Source organism: Aethalodelphis obliquidens, unplaced genomic scaffold (genome assembly GCF_003676395.1).
Source record: "Aethalodelphis obliquidens isolate GAN/ISIS:26980383/991018 unplaced genomic scaffold, ASM367639v1 scaffold14, whole genome shotgun sequence".
Classification (NCBI taxonomy): domain Eukaryota; kingdom Metazoa; phylum Chordata; class Mammalia; order Artiodactyla; family Delphinidae; genus Aethalodelphis; species Aethalodelphis obliquidens.
This window is the reverse complement of record NW_020837958.1, coordinates 30,471,971-30,491,958: the sequence shown is the minus strand read 5'-3', so window position 1 is coordinate 30,491,958 and position 19,988 is coordinate 30,471,971.

Genomic DNA, 19,988 nt, shown 5'->3' with positions numbered 1-19,988 from the left:
CTTTCTTTCTTTCTTTCTTTCTTTCTTTCTTTCTTTCTTTCTTTCTTTCTTTCTTTCTTTCTTTCTCTTTCTTTCTTTCTTTCTTTCTTTCTTTCCTTCCTTCCTTCCTTCCTTCCTTCCTTCCTTTCTTTCTTTTCTTTCTTTGTTTTTATTAAATTGCCAATCATTTGCTTCAGTTTTGATTGGCTTTTAAGTCCATATGTTATTTTTTTTTAATCACTTTTTATTGGAGTATAGTTGGTTTACAGTGTTGTGGACAGTTTTTTCTTTTTTTTTTTTTTAGGCATTTGTTTTCATTTTGTCTTTTTTAAGTGACCTTGAGAATTTTGAAGAGTTCTAGTCGATATTTTATAGAATGCCTCTAAATTTGGATTTGTCTAATGCTTTCCTCATGTTTATATTGGAGCTTTAGGATTTGGGGAAGAATATCACAAAAGTGGAGTGCTGTTCTCATCAAATCAGGGTATGTACTATCAACCTGAGCTATCACTAGTACGTTAAGCTTGATTACTTCGTCCCAGTAGTGTCTCCCAGGTCTCTCCACTGTAAAGTTACTGTTTTTCGCTTTCCATATTGTGTTCTTCGGAAGTCCAGCTCACACAAAAGGAGGGATATTATGCTCCATCTCCTAGAGGGGGTAGTTATTGAGCAGAACACTGTGTACCAGTGACCAATCCCAGGGCAGGACTCCAACTAAAAAGAATAGCAAAGATCATCACAATGCCAGCCACCAGGAATAAAAGTCCAGACACTTCTGCCCACTGCAGCTGCGTATCAGAGTCACCAAGGAAAACACAACGCAGTCAAGCACTGGACAAACAACGCTTTACTCACAGAGAAGAGACCAAACAAGATCAGCTCCAATACTGTGCGTTGGTCCCTCACGGCTGGTTGGTGCCCCCATCTGACTCAGGGCAACTGGCCTACATGTACCCCTCTCCTGCCACAGAAGAAGGACTCCTCCCCACCTCCCCTATGGAGTCTGAAATACTGAAAACTGGAGGTGTTGGCTATTGATATACATGCTTAAGCAGAACAAAGAAACACTCATTGAGTCTGAGATTGGGAGAATATTCTCACACAGGCAATAAGCCTGGCACGGCTGTGAGGGCTCTTTATCTCTTGTTAAGGAGGTGTTCCAGGCCCAAGGCCCACTCTTAGTGGCCCAGTGGGGGTGAATGGATTGCATGCATGAGACTTCCTTTCCCAACAGTAGTATTTAGATATATTGTTTGGAATTCTTCTTTAAGAAATATTTGTTTCTCCTCTCTATTTATTAAATCATTTATTATTTATGTCAGTATGAACTCATTTACTTTATAATTTAGGTTATAATACAATATTATATCCCTTATATTGTTGCTCAAATTGTTCCAGCTTTGGCCATTGTGAGCTCTTTCAGTTGGGCTTCTGTGTCCTTTTGGCAAGCCTCCATTTTTTGAGTATTTCCTTACTGTCTGACATTACAATATACTCCAGGTTTATGTTACTTATTCTCCCTGTCCCAGCCCTAGATTCAGTCCTTTCTGGAAGGAGCCTTGGCTTCTATTATTGAATAATGGTATATACTCATCATATGGTGTTTTTCATTTATTTTGCTAATGTAGGGAATTACATTGAATTTTAATTAATTAATTAATTTATTTATTTATTTCTGGCTGCTCTGGATCTTCCTTGCTGCGTGTGGGCTTTCTCTAGTTGTGACGAGCAGGGGCTAATCTTTATTGTGGTGCTTGGGCTTCTCATTACGGTGCCTTCTCTTGTTGCTGAGCATGGGCTCTCGGCACATGGGCTTCAGTAGTTGTGGTGCACGGGCTCAGTAGCTGTGTCCCACGGGCTCTAAAGCGCAGGCTCAGTAGTGGCACAGGGCTTAGTTGCTCCGTGGCATGTGGGATCTTCCCAGACCAGGGATCGAACCTGTGTCCCCTGCATTGGCAGGCAGATTCTTAACCACCGTGCCACCAGAGAAGTCCCTACATTGAATTTTGAATGTAAAACCAACCTTCTGTTCCTGGAATAAATACCATCTGGTCATGATTATTATTATTTTCTCCATATTGATTGTTTTTATTTTGATTTTTTGTTTGTTTAGGATTACTGCGTCTACATTCATGAGATATATTTGCCTGTATTTTGCTTTCCTTGTAATGTCCTTATGTGTTTTGGTGGAATTATACCAGGTTCATTAAACGAGTTGGGAAATGTTCATTTTTTTCCTCCGATATAATTTTTCTTTGATTGGTGATATTTCTTCCTTCTTGGAGTAGGAGGGGTTTAAATTATATATTCAAGTTTTTTACCAGATATAGCACTATTCAGATTTTTCATTTTCTCATGTAAATTTTGGTAACTTGTCTTTTTCAAGGAATTTATTTTATTATCAAAATTATCAAAATTACATAAAATTATTCATAATATCCTCTTATTATCTTTTAATATATGTAGGATCTCTAGTGATATTCCCCTTTTTATTTCTGGTATTAGATATCTTGCTCAATGTTGCTAGGGGCTTGTAATTATATTAATCTCAAAGAATCAACTTTCGGCTTTTTGATTTTCTCTATTTTCTATCTACTTTCTATTTCATTACTTTCTATTCTTATCTTTTTTATTTTGTTCCTTCTTCTTTCTTTGTGTTTAATTTATGTTTTCTTTTTCCTAGCTTCTTGAGATGGAAGCTAAGGAAACATTCTCAATCTTTCATTTTTTAAAATATATATATCTACGACTTCCCTGGTGGTCCAGTGGTTAAGACTCCATGCTTCCACTGCAAGGGGCGCAGGCTTGATCCCTGGTCAAGGAACTAACATGCTGAACAGCATGGCAAAAAAAAAAAAAAAAAAAAAGGTGTGTGTATATATATATATATATAGAGAGAGAGAGAGACAGAGAGACAGAGAGACAGAGAGAGACAGAAACAGAGACAGTGTTTTAATTTTTTTCCATAATCGTTTTCAGCTCTAGTCCACAAATTTTGCTATGCCATATTTTTATTTTCCATTCAAAATATTTTCAGTTTTTCATTATGATTTCTTTTTTGATGCATGGGTTATTTACAAATGCATTGCTTAATTTCCAAATATTTAGGTATTTTCTAATTATTTTTCTTTTTTAATATTTGGAAGGCTTTTAATTTATTTTTTACTTTCTTAAAAATCAAAGTATAGGGCTTCCCTGGTGGTGCAGTGGTTGAGAGTCTGCCTGCCGGTGCAGGGGACATGGGTTTGTGCCCCGGTCCGGGAAGATCCCACATGCCGCGGAGTGGCTAGGCCCGTGATCCATGGCTGCTGAGCCTGCACGTCCGGAGCCTGTGCTCTGCAACGGGAGAGGCCACAACAGTGAGAGGCCCGCGTACCGCAAAAATAAATAAATACATAAATAAATAATTTAAAAAATCAAAGTATAGTTGATTTACAATGTTGTGTTAATTTCTGCTGTATAGCAAAGTGATTCAGTTATACATAAATATATATACATTCTTTTTTATATTCTTTTCCATTAGGGTTTATCATGGGATATTGAATATAGTTCCCTGTACTATACAGTAGGACCTGTTTTTTATCCATTCTATATGTAATAATTTACATCTGCTAACCACAGCCTCCCACACTATCCTTCCTCCAACCCCCTCCCCCTTGAAAACCACATGTCTGTTCTGTATGTCTGTGAGTCTGTTTCTGTTTTGTAGGTAGGTTCATTTGCGCCATATTTTAGATTTCACATGTTAAGTGTTATCATATGGTATCTTTCTCTTTCTGACTTACTTATTATGATAATCTCTAGGTCCATCCATGTTGCTGTAAATGGCATTATTTCATTCTTTTTAATGGCTGTGTATATGTACCACATCTTGTATATGTACCACATCTTCTTTATCCATTCATCTGTTAATGGGCATTTAGGTTGTTTCCATGTCTTGGCTATTGTGATTAGTGCTGCTATGAACATAGGGGTGCATGTACCTTTTTGAATTACACTATTAGTAGATTTAAGATATAGGATTGTTTTTCTTAGTGTTGAATTTACTTATTTTAAGATCTTGAAATGTCCTTTATCACTAGTAGTACTTCTTACCTTAAAGTTTGCTTATATTAATATTGCCACATAAATGCATTGTGGTTAGTGTTTTCATGGCATATCTTTTCCCATTCTTTTATTTTCACATTTATAAATAGCATATAGTTAGATCTTGCTTTTTTAGACAGTCCTACAATCTTTGTCTTTAGTTGGAATATTTAGTCCATTTACATAGTATAATTTCTGATGTAGTTTGTCTTCTGTCTTCTCTTTATTTTGCTTTTGTCTCATCTGATCTTAGTTTCTTTTCCCTTTTTTCTTGTTTTGTTTGGTATGAACCAAGTTTGTTTCTTCCTCCCTCCCTCCCTTCCCTTCCCCTTTTCTTCCTTTCTTTATTCTATTTAACTCTGCTAATAGTATTTTTCTAAAAAATCAACTTTATTGATGTATAATTTATATAAAAGTAAATGCAGTCATTTTATAATTTGACAAGTTTTGACAAATATAGCCACCACTACAATCAAGATATAGATTACTTTCTTAGTCTTAAATGTATTCTCTTGCAGTTAATCCCCAGAACTGTCAATCATTGATCTACTTTCTTTCTGTATAGTTTTGTTTTGCCAGTTTTAGTATTTTACATAAATGGAATCATACAAGATGTACTCTTTTGTGTCTTGTTTCTTTTACAAAGCATAATTTTTTTTAGACTCATCAAGTTTGTTGTGTATATTACAGTTCATTCTTTGAAGGCTAGGAATCTTTCCTAGCAATGAATGAGAGTGCCTGTTCTGCTCAGCCTAGACAACAGAGCATGCTGTCAAACTTTGAAATTTTGCTCATCTGATAGGTGAATAATGTTCTCTCAATAGATTTGAATTTGTACCTTTTTCCCTTGTTATGAGTCATGCTAGGAACCTTTCATCTGTTAAGGTCCATTTGCATTTCTTTCCCTGAGAATTGTCTATTTCAGCCCATTCTTCTCCAACATTGTTGGTTTTCTTCTTTATTTTTATTTATTTTTGAAAAAATTTTTTATTGGAGTATAGTTGATTTACAATGTTGTGTTAGTTTCAGGTGTACAGCAAAGTGAATCAGTTACACATATAACCATTCTTTTTTTTTTTTAGATTCTTTTTCCATATAGGCCATTACATACTATTGAGTAGAGTTCCCTGTGCTATACAGTAGGTTCTTATTAGTTATCTATTTTATATATAGTAGTGTGTATGTGTCAATCCCAGTCTCCCAATTTATCCCTCTCCCTCCCCTGATGACCATAAGTTTGTTTTCTACATCTGTGACTCTACTTCTGTTTTGTAAATAAGTTCATTTGTACCCTTTTTTTAGATTCCACATATAAATGATATCATATGATATTTGTCTTTCTGTGTCTGACTTACTTCACTCAGTATGACAATCTCTGGGCCCATCCATGTAGCTGCAAATGGCATTATTTTGTCTTTTATGGCTGAGTAATATTCCATTGTATATGTACCACATCTTCTTTATCCATTCCTCCATCGATGGATGTTTAGGTTGCTTCCATGTCTTAGCTATTGTAAATAGTGCTGCAGTGAACACTGGGGTGCATGTGTCTTTTTAAATTATGTTTTTTTCCAGTTATATGCCCAGGAGTGGGATTGCTGGGTCATATAGTAGTTCTATTTTTAGTTTCTTAAGGAACCTCCATACTGTTCTCCATAGTGGCTGTACCAATTTACATTCCCACCAACAGTGTAGGAGGGTTCCCTTTTCTCCACACCCTCTCCAGCATTTATTGTTTGTAGATTTTTTTGATGACGGCCATTCTGACCGGTGTGAGGTGATACCTCATTGTTTTGATTTGCATTTCTCTAATAATTAGTGATGTTGAGCATCTTTTCATGTGCCTCTTGGCCATCTGTATGTCTTCTTTGGAGAAATGTCTATTTAGATCTTCTGCCCATTTTTTGATTGGGTTATTTGTTTTTTTTGATATTGAGCTGCATGAACTGTGTGTATATTTTGGAGATTAATCCCTTGTCATGTTGCTTTGTTTGCAAATATTTTCTCCCATTCTGAGGGTTGTCTTTTTGTTTTGTGTATGGTTTCCTTTGCTGTGCAAAAGCTTTTAAGTTAAATTAGGTCCCATTTCTTTACTTTTGTTTTTATTTTCATTACTCTAGGAGGTGGATCAAAATTCTTTATTTTTAGATGCTCTTTATTAAGGATATCAACCCTTTATCTGTGGTGTAAGTTATAAACTTTTCCCTAGTTTTCTGTTTTTTTTAAACCTTGCTTTCATGTTTTTTTTCTTTATGCAAAAGTTTTATTTATATGAGATTAGATAGCTCAGTCTTTTCTCATTGTTTGTGAATTTTTAGTCATAGTAAGGAAAGTTTTTTCTACTTGCAGTTGTAGAGGAATTCTCCTCAGCTTTCCTCTAGTAGTTCTATGGTGTTGTCACTTCTGTTTAGACATTTGATTCATTTGGAGTTTATGGTGTGAGAAATGGATCCAACTTTATCTTTTTCTATTAAGCTATCCACTTATCTCAATACCACATTTAAAAAACCTATCTTTTCTCTACTTATTTGAATTATTGCTTTTGTCACACAAATTACCATATGCTGTTGGGTCTATTTTTGTATTTTCTATTTTATATCATTAGACTGTCTGACTATCTGTGCACCAATACTATACTTACTATTTTAGAAGCTCTTAAATATGTTTTTATATTTGATAGGGCCAGCCCCCACTTTGTTCTTTTTTAGGGTTTTTCTGGTTTTTGTTATTTCTTGGTTCTACTAAATTAGCTTTATAATGAACTTGTCTAGCTTGTAAAAAATATATGCTGATATTTTAATTGGAAATTTATAAATTAATTTAGGGAAAACTGACATAGATTTAATGTTAAGTCTTTCAACTCAAGAAAGGAGGAAAATTTCCATTTGTTCAAACCTATGTTGTGACTTATTAGGCTGTGGCTATTTCTTGTTCTAAGTATTTTAGTTTTCTTTCTTCTTTCTCTCTTTGTTTCTCTTTCTTTTCTCTATATTTCTTTTGTTTTTCTTCCTATTTTAGATGGATTTTTCTCATCCATTATATCTCTTAACTACCTTTTGTTTAAACTACTATAGGGATTATTGATTTTGTACACTGACTTTACAATTAATTTGTTATTTTATTAAAGCATAGTCCTCTTGTTCTTTTGGATTTCCAGACACTTAATTTTATTATCTGCAAATAGAGATAGGTTTGTCTCTTTCTTTACAATTCTTAATCCTCTAATTGCTTCATTTTGTATAGTTGAATTGGTCATAACTTCTAATATGTTGTGTTAAATTTACACTTTTATTTGAATTAATATAGATACTTCATGCTATAATTTGACTCTGGTAACTTCAATAGCTGTATCCTATGGATTCTGAAATGTTGTTTTCACTAATGTTCTTTTTTAAAAAAATTCTCTAATTGTATCTGTATTTGTGCTTTAATCCAAGGATTGTTAGATAGCATAATTTAAAACTTTTTAGCTGAAAGAGGCTTTAAAACTTTTTGTTATTGAATATCTATTTTTTAATGCATTTCTCTTTTTCTTTGAATTCTAATTATTTTACTACAGTATGCCTTGATGGCAATCATTGTGGGTTGATTTTCCAGAGTATACAGTGTATCTTTTCAATATGTAATTTTGAGTTATCTTTTATTTTGGAATGGTTTTCTTCAGTGATTGTTTTTTAGTATTCTGGTATGTTCAGTTGCTTTGGTTTTCTTCTTTGGAGATTTACACACACACACATACACACTAACAGTTTGCTAATGTTCTGTGTCACTTTCTGTTAAATCCGTTTTGTTTTTTTTTTTGGCTGTGCCATGCAGCTTAGTTCCCTACCAGGGAATTGAACCCAGCCCCTTGGCAGTGAAAGCACGGAGTCCTAACCACTGGAGTGCCAGAGCATTCCCTTAAATCCTTTGTAATTAAAAATATCCCTCCTTTCCATTTATTCACCAGTGTATTACTTCTACTTTAGTCTTCATTTCTAAAGATATATATTTTTTAATTACTAACAGATTCCTTGTTTTTGTAAGTTCCATTTTCAAATCTTTTCTTTTCTCTGATAATATTGTTTCTGGGTTATTTTGATTCTAATTTAAGTTCTTTTAAACTTCTAGTATTTTCTTAATTTCTTTCAGCTTGTTTGTTTAAAATAGTAGCATACAGTTTGTCTTTATTTTGTGGGCATGTTGTTCTGGCTTGTTTTCACTGCTTGAAAGAATGTTATTCTGATCCTAATTTTCCTTTTTTTCTGATAATAATTTTGAGTGGGTTTGACTACTTTTCTTTTCTATTGCTTATATTATATTTCAACGAGGTGAGTTTGCCTGCGCTAGAAGGGAGGATGGTCAGTGTAGATTTCCTAGCTTAAGGATTTTAGAGCTTCCTCTTCTGTCATTTATTTGAATTGTTAAAAAATGCAGTGCTTTGTGAAAGGGGCTGTCTCCTTTCCCTTTTCCTTTCCTGTGCCCCTATTGTTCCTGCTCAGTATGGGGCTGTGTCCTAGAAGTGAGACTTGAGCCTGGCATCCAGGTCACCCCAGCACTCTCTGATTTAACGAGGTTGCCTTGCACTCACCTGCAACTGTAGCCTACAAAGTACCTCCTAGGTTGGAATGATGTTCTCTGGGAGATATATCTGCAATGCATATAAAGACAAAGGATTTTTGGTAATATCCAAATCATATGTAATCAATAAGGAAAAGAAAACTACCCCTAATGTGCAGAGGTTAAAAACAGGCAATCTATAGAGGAGGAAACCTGAATGTCAAATAAATATATGAAAAGGTGCTTCATCTCACTGACAATTGGAAATGCTAATTAAAATATGAAAATAGAGTTTTATCTGATTCAGCACTAAAGACATTACAATAAATTAATACAATGGTTACCAAAAAAAAGAGTAAAATATTGGTTTTTGTTGAACAGCCATCACCTTGTAATTGTTCTGAAAAAGGAAGCCAGAAAAAAAATCTGATTAGAAGAGATTTTAGTGCTCTCTTTCTGGCCTTTGCTTACACTGTTTCCACATTTCAGAATATATTCTCTATCCACCTCTTTATCTTGCTCATTCTTATGTTAATTGTCATCTCTTTCGGGAAATACCTGACTCCCCTTAGACTAAGATAGATGCCCTACTTTGTGGGTCCTTCTCATTTTATTCTTTCTCCACAATAGCATTTTCTAAACATTACTGTGATGATCAGTTTTATGTATCACCTTGGCTAGGCTATAGTATCCCATTAATCAATCAGACACTAATCTAGGTGTTGCTGTGAAGGTGTTTTATAGATGTGAACAACATCTGTAATCAGTTGACTTTATGTAAAGGAAATTATTCTCCATAATTTGAATGGGTTTGATTCAAATAGTTTAAAAGCTTTGAGGGCAGTACTGAAGTTTCCCTGAGAAATAAGAAATTCTACTTGTGAGCTGCAGCATCACCTCCTGCTGAGAATTTCCAGACTTCCCTTCCTTATGGCCTGTCCAGTGGATTTTGGACTTTCCTAGCTAGCCTCTGCAACCATGTAAGTCAATTCCTTGCAACAAATCTCTCTCTCTCCCTTTCTCTCTCTCTCTCTCTCTCTCTCTCCATATATATATATATATATATATATATATATATATGATATTTGTGCTCTTTCCTTGGTAGAACTCTGCCTGATAAAATTACTCTACCAGGGACTTCCCTTGGTGGTGCAGTGGTTAAGACTCTATGCTCCCAATGCAGGGGGGCCTGGGTTCAATCCCTGGTCCAGGAACTGGATCCCACATGCATGCTACAAGTAAGAGTTCACATGCCACAACTAAGGAGTCTGTGAGCCACAACTAAGGAGGCTGCCTGCCGCAACTAAGGCACCCACGTGCTGCAACTAAGAAACCGGCAAGCCGCAACTAAGGAGCCCACCTGCTGCAACTAAGACCCGACACAACCAAATAAATAAATAAATAAATATTTTTTAAAAAAGAAAGGAGGTGAGCATTTCCTTCCTAAAAAAAAAAAAAAAAAAAATTACTATACCAGATTATATAATTATCTGTTTTCTTTTACATCAGACCATAAACACCGTTAAAGCAGGTATGGTGTCTGTCATGTTAACCTTTGTATTTCTAGTGCCTAGGATATAGTATATGTTCAAAAAGGCTGTTAAATGAACAAATGAATTTCCTATTGAGATTGAAGCATATAAGAGGCCCAATGTGCAAATCCTAATACCGCTGTGGGGAACCCTGCTTAGTGCACTGTAGGATTGGAGAAATGGAGAAAGAAAGATCTAAAAGCCTTCTAGATGCTTGTAGGAAGTTCTGATAAATGCCAAACAGTAACAGTTCACTCCTTGGAGAAATCATTCTTTTGGTAAGTCACTGGAGTATCCATCCAGTTTTCAAAGCGGTACCAAACATTGATTCCATGAGGCAGTCATTTCTGTACTAAAAAGGAGGATTCAACCAAATACTACTGGTGTAGTTTAGTGGCAAAGAACTTTAATATTTAAAGAAAATGTAAATATTAATATATCAAGTAACCCTAAATCATATACTCTAGGAGACTTATCCATTTTCATTTCCAACAAAAACATCAAAAATAGAATTTCATCTTATTTGGCATAAAAGATATTACAATAACCTAATATGATAATTGCTAAAGAATGAATCAGAATCTTGGCTTCTATTAAAGAGCAGACATTACCTTGTATGTATTTAAAAAAAAGAAAAGCCAGAAAAAAACTGTGATGACAAGAGAGAACATCAAAACTTTTAAAAAAATGCCAACGATTAAAGGTTAAAACAAAAAAATACCAAAACATGAATAGTGCCCTAAGCCTGTTTTCCAAAAGAGGTCTGAAGGCTTATTACATCAGCTACATCTGATATGATACATCGCATTCCCAGGCCCCACTTTCTGCCAACTGAATCTGAGTCTCCTTGGGTCAGGTCTGAGTATTGAGTAGTTACTAAGCTCCCCAGGTGATTCTGATGCACAACCAGTCTTGTGAACTAATTCTAAACTATCAGAGTCTTCACAAAAGGTCTTTCCTTTCCTTCATCTTACAGGTCAAGTTCAGCTTCCTGCAAGAACCTTTCTGTGGTCTCTTTTACCCACTAGCAAGATTTCTGTGGTTCCTTCTATCTACTAACTTCTTATCTTAATATGGCATTTAATCATATTACATTATAGAACCATGAAATTGAGCTGGAAAAGAATGGAGAAGCAACACAGTATTTTAGTTCTCCTCACGTTGTCTCTTTATATCCTGTTTTGTTCTATTAGTTCAGTCTCTCAGACGGAACAACAGACAACCATGACTAAAGATTTTCCTACCGATAAGCCCGATGTAACAAAACTTTTGACCCAATGCTTTAGAATTAATTAATTAACCATAAGAACCTAGGCTTATTACAATGACCTAGGTTCATTCCCAGCTGCACCACTAATATGATTTTAGAAAAGGTGCTTCACCTTTTCACATATAGATTTCCTTATCAGTCAAGTGAAGATACAATATCTTAATAATAATGATTATTATCATCATTATGCTAAATAGAGGGAAATGGAAAAACAAAATAGTTTCTCATCAATTAAAAAAAATTGGTGATCATGCAACTACCAGAGTTTTTAGTCATAGTTGGGACTAGTATGAATATTACATATCCAGTAAGGAAACAAACTGATGGTTCCAGTAAAACAGTTTTTCAGAATCACAGGAAAAGGGAAAACAATAAAACTTAGATCTCCTTGTTCCAAAAATAAACATAATATTTTGAACTATTTCTCACCTCCTGCTGTGCGGCCTGGTTCCTAACAGGCTGCGGACTGGTACCGGTCCACTGCCCGGGGGTTGGGGGACCCTTGCTATACAGGCACTAAAAGGAAGATAAAGATCTAAATGTATTGACCTAATTTTAAGTGAAAAATGAAAATTACAAAATTGTGTATAGGATGATCCTATTTGTGTTAAAATATATACTAGATGCTTCACATAGTTGTATGAGGAGAAACATTTCTGGAAGGAGAAATTAACAAGAAACTGTTAACAATGACAACTGGGGTATGGGATTGTGAAACTGAATTAGGAAATAGGAACTTTTGTTTCCTCTTCCACATTCTCTGTACTTTTAAACCTCTTAGTTTGAGTTTGGGTTTTATAATAAAAATACTTTCAAATGCATGAAAACAATAGAATTGCTAACAGTATCAGAATTGCTTTTCAAGTTTTCTTTAAAATGATTTCTTCCCTGAGGGACATGTGTAGGTGTTCAAAGCGCATTTGTCCTCCCTCAGTGATCATACCAGTGCACGACAGCTGTCACTCATGGAGCCACTGACTTAGACTTTAACGCATTGAGAATAGCCAGTCGTGGCTTTCATCTGAAATAGTTAAAACTCCTTAAGAAAAAGTAAGCAATTTGACCAAGGTCATTTCCACCAGAAGGCTCTGAAGAACTGTAAACACAGGAATGAAACAGCTTTAGCTTTTAATTTTCCCACAATAATGTTAAGTGTTCCCAAAACCATTATGATTACTCTTCTCATTTTTCAACTTGCTTCAAAAATAAAATACATTAGCATAGAAACTGGGAGAACTACATATATTAATTAGAGGGAGCCATGTTAGTTATAACCCCATAGTCATTTACTTTACTGACATTACACAGTTCTCATACAAGTTCACTGGTGTATTGCTCAGACTAAGAATAAAAATAATTTGATTATCTAAACACACGTCAGCTAGGGGTTAGGTTAGGTGGCCAGCATGCAGGTAGGTGGTAAGAAAAGTCAACAATAGAGAATGAAATTTGCCTCGTATTTTCTGTGACTCAGATGAAAATAACAAAGATAATTAGAAACTTAATGTTATCAAACCAGCATCTCAGTATAGATTTGATGTTTTCATGTTATCACACAGTGTTTCTTGATAGGAAAGTTTTGATTTGAAAATGTGACTAATCACTCAGAAAAACTTTCATAAAAAAACAAAGCATATTAACAATAATTCTAAACATTAATCAATAAAATATATAGAAAGAAAGCCATAGTCCTCAATGAACTTGTATTAAATCCTAAGAGACTGAATTTACAGTGCACCCAAGCCTCCTGCTTCATCCTCTGAGCTCCCAGAGAATGCATTCATTTGGTCGAGAAATCTGTGTTGAAGTCCTCTGTGCCACACATATTGCCTAACATTAAGGACAGTGGTGAAGGATGTCATTCTTCCCTATGAACTTTGGCTCATGTCATCAGTGTAGGTCATATCACAGTATGTTATGGCTCGTTGTAATTATGCCTTAAGGAAGAACTCATGTCCTATTCGTGTTTGTTCACTGTGTTTAGCTCAGTAATCAAGTTTAATTGCTGCAAAAAGTTTAAATGGTTAATTTCCCCCTACCACCACCACCAAAATATAGTTATGGGAATAAAGAGAAAAAGGAGAGTAGATGAAAAGCAGTTAATATTGTTAGACTAAAGAAGGTATTAAAATTTCTGATTGCCTATCATGTGGCAAACATCATTCCAGGGAATTTGTATGTGTACCGTTGTTTATTCCTCACCCCAGTTTTGTGGGGCAGGAAGAAAACTAACCTTACTAAGCCTTACAGAGGTTAATGCTTCACTCCCTTCCTACCTATACTCCCCACCAGCCAGGTGACCCTGTCTGGTCACTCATTGACTTACCAGCCTTCCATGGCTCTTCGCTGCACTTGGAAAAATGCCCCAAACCCTCAAGTGATTTGGAAGGAGCTATGGGACCTGGTGTTTTCCCAAGTCTCCAGCCTCATTTCTTGCCTTTCTTTCTCCTGCTCTTTTCTCTCTTGGTAAAATGCATTTCCTTCTGTTCCTTAAGCACACACCATGCCCTTTTTCACCCTGGCCTTCCCACAGGCTGTTCTTAAATGCAGAATGCTTTTCCTTCCTCTCTCAATAAATATCGAATGAGTGAACGAATTAATGAATGAAGGGATATTGAAGAGAACATAGAATCCTGTTCAGTGGAAAGATTAAGAGTAGATAAAGGGATTATGGAATTAATCACAAAACTATGATAGTAGATGAGTTCTTTGAGGTTTAAGCTGATCAAAAGATGTAGTACATCTAGCACCCAGATCTTGGTTTCTTCTCTTCACTAGTTCCTGCTCTTCCTTCAAGCCTCCGTGTTAGTGCCACACTCTCTAGGATGCTTCTGTGACCACCAAGGTGGTTAAATCCCTCCCTATATGCCCTATAGCTCCATACACTTCCCTTCTATGGTGCTTATCACACCAGACTGAAGCTTCTTACAAGCAGGGCTGTGACTTCCTTGTTTGCTTCTCTATTCTCAGCACACAGCTGGTGTGCACACAGCTGTGGTGTGTTGTAAACACCACGTAGTGGTTACTCTCTCTATATTAATTGATTTGACTTAACACAGAATTACTCTAGGACACATAGTTGGTTAGCGTTTCTCATTGGTTTTGGTGTTTTATTCTTTTGGTCATTAGTTTATTTTACATAGAATTATCGTGTAGTTGGAGATTTTATATATTCCCTACCCACTCTCAGATTGAGTACAGGGACTTCCCTGGTGGTCTAGTGGTTAAGACTCCATGCTCCCAGTGCAGGGGGCCTGGGTTCGATCCTTGGTCAGGGGACTAGATCCGCATGCCACAACAAAGATCCCATGTGCTGCAACTAAGACCCGGCACAGCCTAATAAATAAATAAATATTTTTAAAAAATTGAGTACAACTGGTGAGAGATTGGGGCTACTCTCAAATATAAAATATTATCTACTTAATAATAGAATTAAAACATAGCTATCCCAATTCTTTAAGTGTCCTTCTGGGTGTATGCTCTGGAGAACACATGCGTTTCTTTTCTTTTCTTTTTTTTAATCTCACCCTCCACCCTTTTCCCTTTTCCTGACTAATTCCTATCTATCTTTTTCATCTCATCAAGTATTACTTCAGAGAATGTGTACATACACTATCAAGAGGACAACTGCATTCCCAGTGTCAAATACAAGAGTACCTGACACATGGTAGGAGCTCAGTATTGAATAATGAATGAGTGAGTGAATAAATGAATAAATGAAGATGTGTTGGAAAGATTCAAGGTAGGATCTTGTTCAGTGGAACAAGATGAGGAATAAAGAGATGAGGAAATAAATCACAAAGCTATTCAAGGTAGGATCTTGTCAATGGTGAAAAACTGAAAGCATTTCCACTAAGATCAGGAACAAGACAAGGTTGCCCACTCTCACCACTCTTACTCAACATAGTTTTGGAAGTTTTAGCCACAGCAATCAGAGAAGAAAAGGAAATAAAAGGAATCCAAATCGGAAAAGAAGAAGTAAAGCTGTGACTGTTTGCAGATGACATGATACTATACGTAGAGAATCCTAAAGATGCTACCAGAAAACTACTAGAGCTAATCAATGAATTTGGTAAAGTAGCAGGATACAAAATTAATGCACAGAAATCTCTGGCATTCCTATACACTAAGGATGAAAAATCTGAAAGTGAAATCAAGAAAACCCTCCTATTTACCATTGCAACAAAAAGAATAAAGTATCTAGGAATAAACCTACCTAAGGAGACAAAAGACCTGTATACAGAAAATTATAAGACACTGATGAAAGAAATTAAAGATGATACAAATAGATGGAGAGATATATCATGTTCTTGGATTGGAAGAATCAACATTGTGAAAATGACTCTACTACCCAAAGCAATCTACAGATTCAATGCAATCCCTATCAAACTACCACTGCCATTTTTCACAGAACTAGAACAAAAAATGTCACAATTTGTATGGAAACACAAAAGACCCCGAATAGCCAAAGCAATCTTGAGAACGAAAAACGGAGCTGGAGGAATCAGGCTTCCTGACTTCAAACTATACTACAAAGCTACAGTAATCAAGACAGTATGGTACTGGCACAAAAACAGAAATATAGATCAATGGAACAGGATAGAAAGCCCAGAGATAAACCCACACACATATGGTCACCTTATTTTTGACAAAGGAGGCAGGAATGTACAGTGGAGAAAGGACAGCCTATTCAATAAGTGGTGCTGGGAAAACTGGACAGCTACATGTAAAAGTATGAGACTAGATCACTTCCTAACACCATACACAAAAATAAGCTCAAAATGGATTAAAGACCTAAATATAAGGCCAGAAACTATCAAACTCTTAGAGGAAAACATAGGCAGGACACTCTATGACATAAATCACAGCAAGGTCCTTTTTGACCCACCGCCTAGAGAAATGGAAATAAAAACAAAAGTAAACAAATGGGACCTAATGAAACTTCAAAGCTTTTGCGCAGCAAAGGAAACCATAAAGAAGACCAAAAGACAACCCTCAGAATGGGAGAAAATATTTGCAAATGAAGCAACTGACAAAGGATTAATCTCCAAAATTTATAAGCAGCTCATGCAGCTGAATAACAAAAAAACAAACAACCCAATCCAAAAATGGGCAGAAGACCTAAATAGACATTTCTCCAAAGAAGATATACAGAGTGCCAACAAACACATGAAAGAATGCTCAACATCACTAATCATTAGAGAAATGCAAATCAAAACTACAATGAGATATCATCTCACACCAGTCAGAATGGCCATCATCAAAAAATCTAGAAACAATAAATGCTGGAGAGGGTGTGGAGAAAAGGGAACCCTCTTACACTGTTGGTGGGAATGTAAATTGATACAGCCACTGTAGAGAACAGTATGGAGGTTCCTTAAAAAACTACAAATAGAACTACCATATGACCCAGCAATCCCACTACTGGGCATATACCCTGAGAAAACCATAATTCAAAAAGAGTCATGTACCAAAATGTTCATTGCAGCTCTATTTACAATAGCCCAGAGATGGAAACAACCTAAGTGTCCATCATCAGATGAATGGATAAAGAAGATGTGGCACATATATACAATGGAATATTACTCAGCCATAAAAAGAAACGAAATTGAGCTATTTGTAATGAGGTGGATAGACCTAGAGTCTGTCATACAGAGTGAAGTAAGTCAGAAAGAGAGAGACAAATACCGTATGCTAACACATATATATGGAATTTAAGAAAAAAAAATGTCCTGAAAAACCTAGGGGTGAAACAGGAATAAAGACACAGACTTACTAGAGAATGGACTTGAGGCTATGGGGAGGGGGAAGGGTAAATGGTGACAAAGCGAGAGAGAGGCATGGACATATATACACTACCAAACGTAAGGTAGATAGCTAGTGGGAAGCAGCCGCATAGCACAGGGAGATCAGCTCGGTGCTTTGTGACCGCCTGGAGGGGTGGGATAGGGAGGGTGGGAGGGAGGGAGACGCAAGCGGGAAGAGATATGGGAACATATGTATATATATAACTGATTCATTTTGTTGTGAAGCTGAAACTAACATACCATTGTAAAGCAATTATACTCCAATAAAGATGTTAAAAAAAAAAAAGTGTCAAGGTCATGAAAAAGCTAGGGAAGACTGCAAAACTGTTAAAGAATCAAAGGAGAATGAGACATGACAACTAAATGCAATGTGGTATCCTGGAACAGAAGAAGGATATTAGTGGAAAAATTGGTGAAGTCTGAATAAATTCTATAGTTTAGTTCATTTCAGTGTTCCAGTGTTAATTTCTTGATGTTGATACATGGACCATGGTTATGTAAGATGTTAACACCATGAGAAGCTGGGTGAAGGGTATATGGGGACTCCGTACTATCTTTGCATCTCATCTGAAAAATCTAAATTATTTCAAAATAGAAAGCTGAAAAAGATTCCACACAAGGCTGCAGTGTCCATTACAGGGAGTGTAGTGAGGAGGGCAGAGAAAATTGCCTGATTTGGGGTCCATAAAATCTTGGCCCTCTAGCAGTACATATAATGCTACCCTTATCTGCATAGTGAGTTTGATTTTGTGGAAGGATTTCACATCCTAAGCTCATTTAACTCTCTCCACTAAGAGGAAGGATAGGCAAGGAAGGTGCTTATGTTCATAGGGGACTAAAGTGAGAATCTTCCAGAACTTTAGGACAAAATGAGTAATCTCATATATAACGTTTGAGATTAGGCATCTGTAGAGAGCAAAGTGTGGACTCTAAAAGGAACTGATCTGAAAGAAGACTATGACATCAGTAATTAACACACTGGTGAAAAAAACCACACAGAGATGGTAGGCAACCAAGTGCAGAAATAGGATAACCAAACTCTGAATTTGTCAGTATGTTTGCAGCAGGGACCAGGGAGATGTAGGTGCAAGCTGTGTCTCAGAAACTCAGATAATAGGATCTTCTCTTTGGGAAAAAGATCAACTAAGGCTATTGTAGCTCCTTGTTCTGATACTTTTCTCTCTTAACAAGTAATTAAAGCACAAAGAAAGAAAATTGATTACCTGTGTAGTTAGCACTGTGCTAGATAATTTTGATGTTTTTAAATTTTCTCAAAACACTGAAGTAGGCATTATTGCCCCCAGGTTACTCGTGGGAATCAAACACCTACAGAGAGATTAAGCTACTCACTTGGTTACAACGTAAGTAGGAGAGCTGGAATTCAAACCCATATGTATCTGATGCCCTGACCCAATCTCTTACCAGACCCATTGGGTGAGTACAGAGGAAATGCCCCACAGCCCCCCTGTGTTCTTTAACCATCCTACCTGATGGGGACTTCTGGCAAAAACTGGATCACTGCTCTCTGGGGTTGTCTTTTGCAGCACTTGTTTAAAGGCCAAAACCCCACTTGCCTTTTGAAGACAACAAGCTCTATAGTGAATGGACAAGAGGGTGACTCCCCAACATCCATTTCCCTTTCTCTTGGTACTCACCCTGATTTTTGTTGGGTATTCGTGCAACCCCTGCCCAGCCCAAGCACTTTGGCTGAAGCTCAGTCCACCCCTGGCCCTTGGGGAAGGACATTTGATTCAGACTAGTGTGACCTAATTCTCTGGCTGCAGATTTTGGTGACGGGATGGGCATGCAGGCAGAATTAGGTCAAGGAGCATGAGGATTCATACACTGGGAGCCTCTGAGATATATGCCTCTTTGTTTTTTTTGGGTGGTGGGTGGTTACAGAGTTTTCTTTTCTCTTTTCTGGGAATGGAATGAGGACTCATGTAGCACAGGGTATGGATGAGGAAGCACGTTGTCACTATTTACTTTGTCCCAGTGAAGTGGAGTCAGCCTTTGGAGAAAGTGCCTTGTGCATCAGACAGGTCAAAATAAACTAAGCCTTTGGTGTTTCCACTTTTCTCATGAGCTAATAAGTCCCTCCAATGATTTAATACAATTTCAGTTGGTTTTTCTCTTACTTACAACTGAAATTATCTTCACTGAAAAAGTCCAAACTAACTTTTATGGACATTAGCCAGTGAGCAGGATAATCATGTAATTTATCAATCAAATCAGGACTTTTTTCAGAGAATGAGAGGGAGTTATTAATAATTAAATGGGGCAACAGGTGTGAGCTGGGACCATCCTGGACAGGCTGGAATGTGTAGTCCCTCTACCACTGAGCCAGATGCTAGTTGCAAATCTGTCAGTGAATATGCTGTGAGACTTTGGGAAATTAATTTCTGATCTGTGAATATCAGTTTTTCTATATAAAAATAAAATATGACATTCTGTGAGTCTAGGTGGTTTCCCTTGAGTCTGTAATACTCTTACTCCTTGCTGCAATGGGATTCCAAAGACTGAAATGTTCCTCGCAGCAGAGATAATAATAATAACAATAACGATAACAATAATAATAAGCACAGTGGCAGCTTCACAAGCTACGTGTTTACTAGTTGGGATTTTGTTATTCTGCTATTTTCATATCAGCCTTTACATGGATGTTTGAGAAGCATCAATGAATAAAAATTACAAAACAACAAAAGACTCTAATAAACAAAAGTCATTAGGTGGTACACTTGATGTCTAGGCATTCTTATAATGGGATTCCTAGCA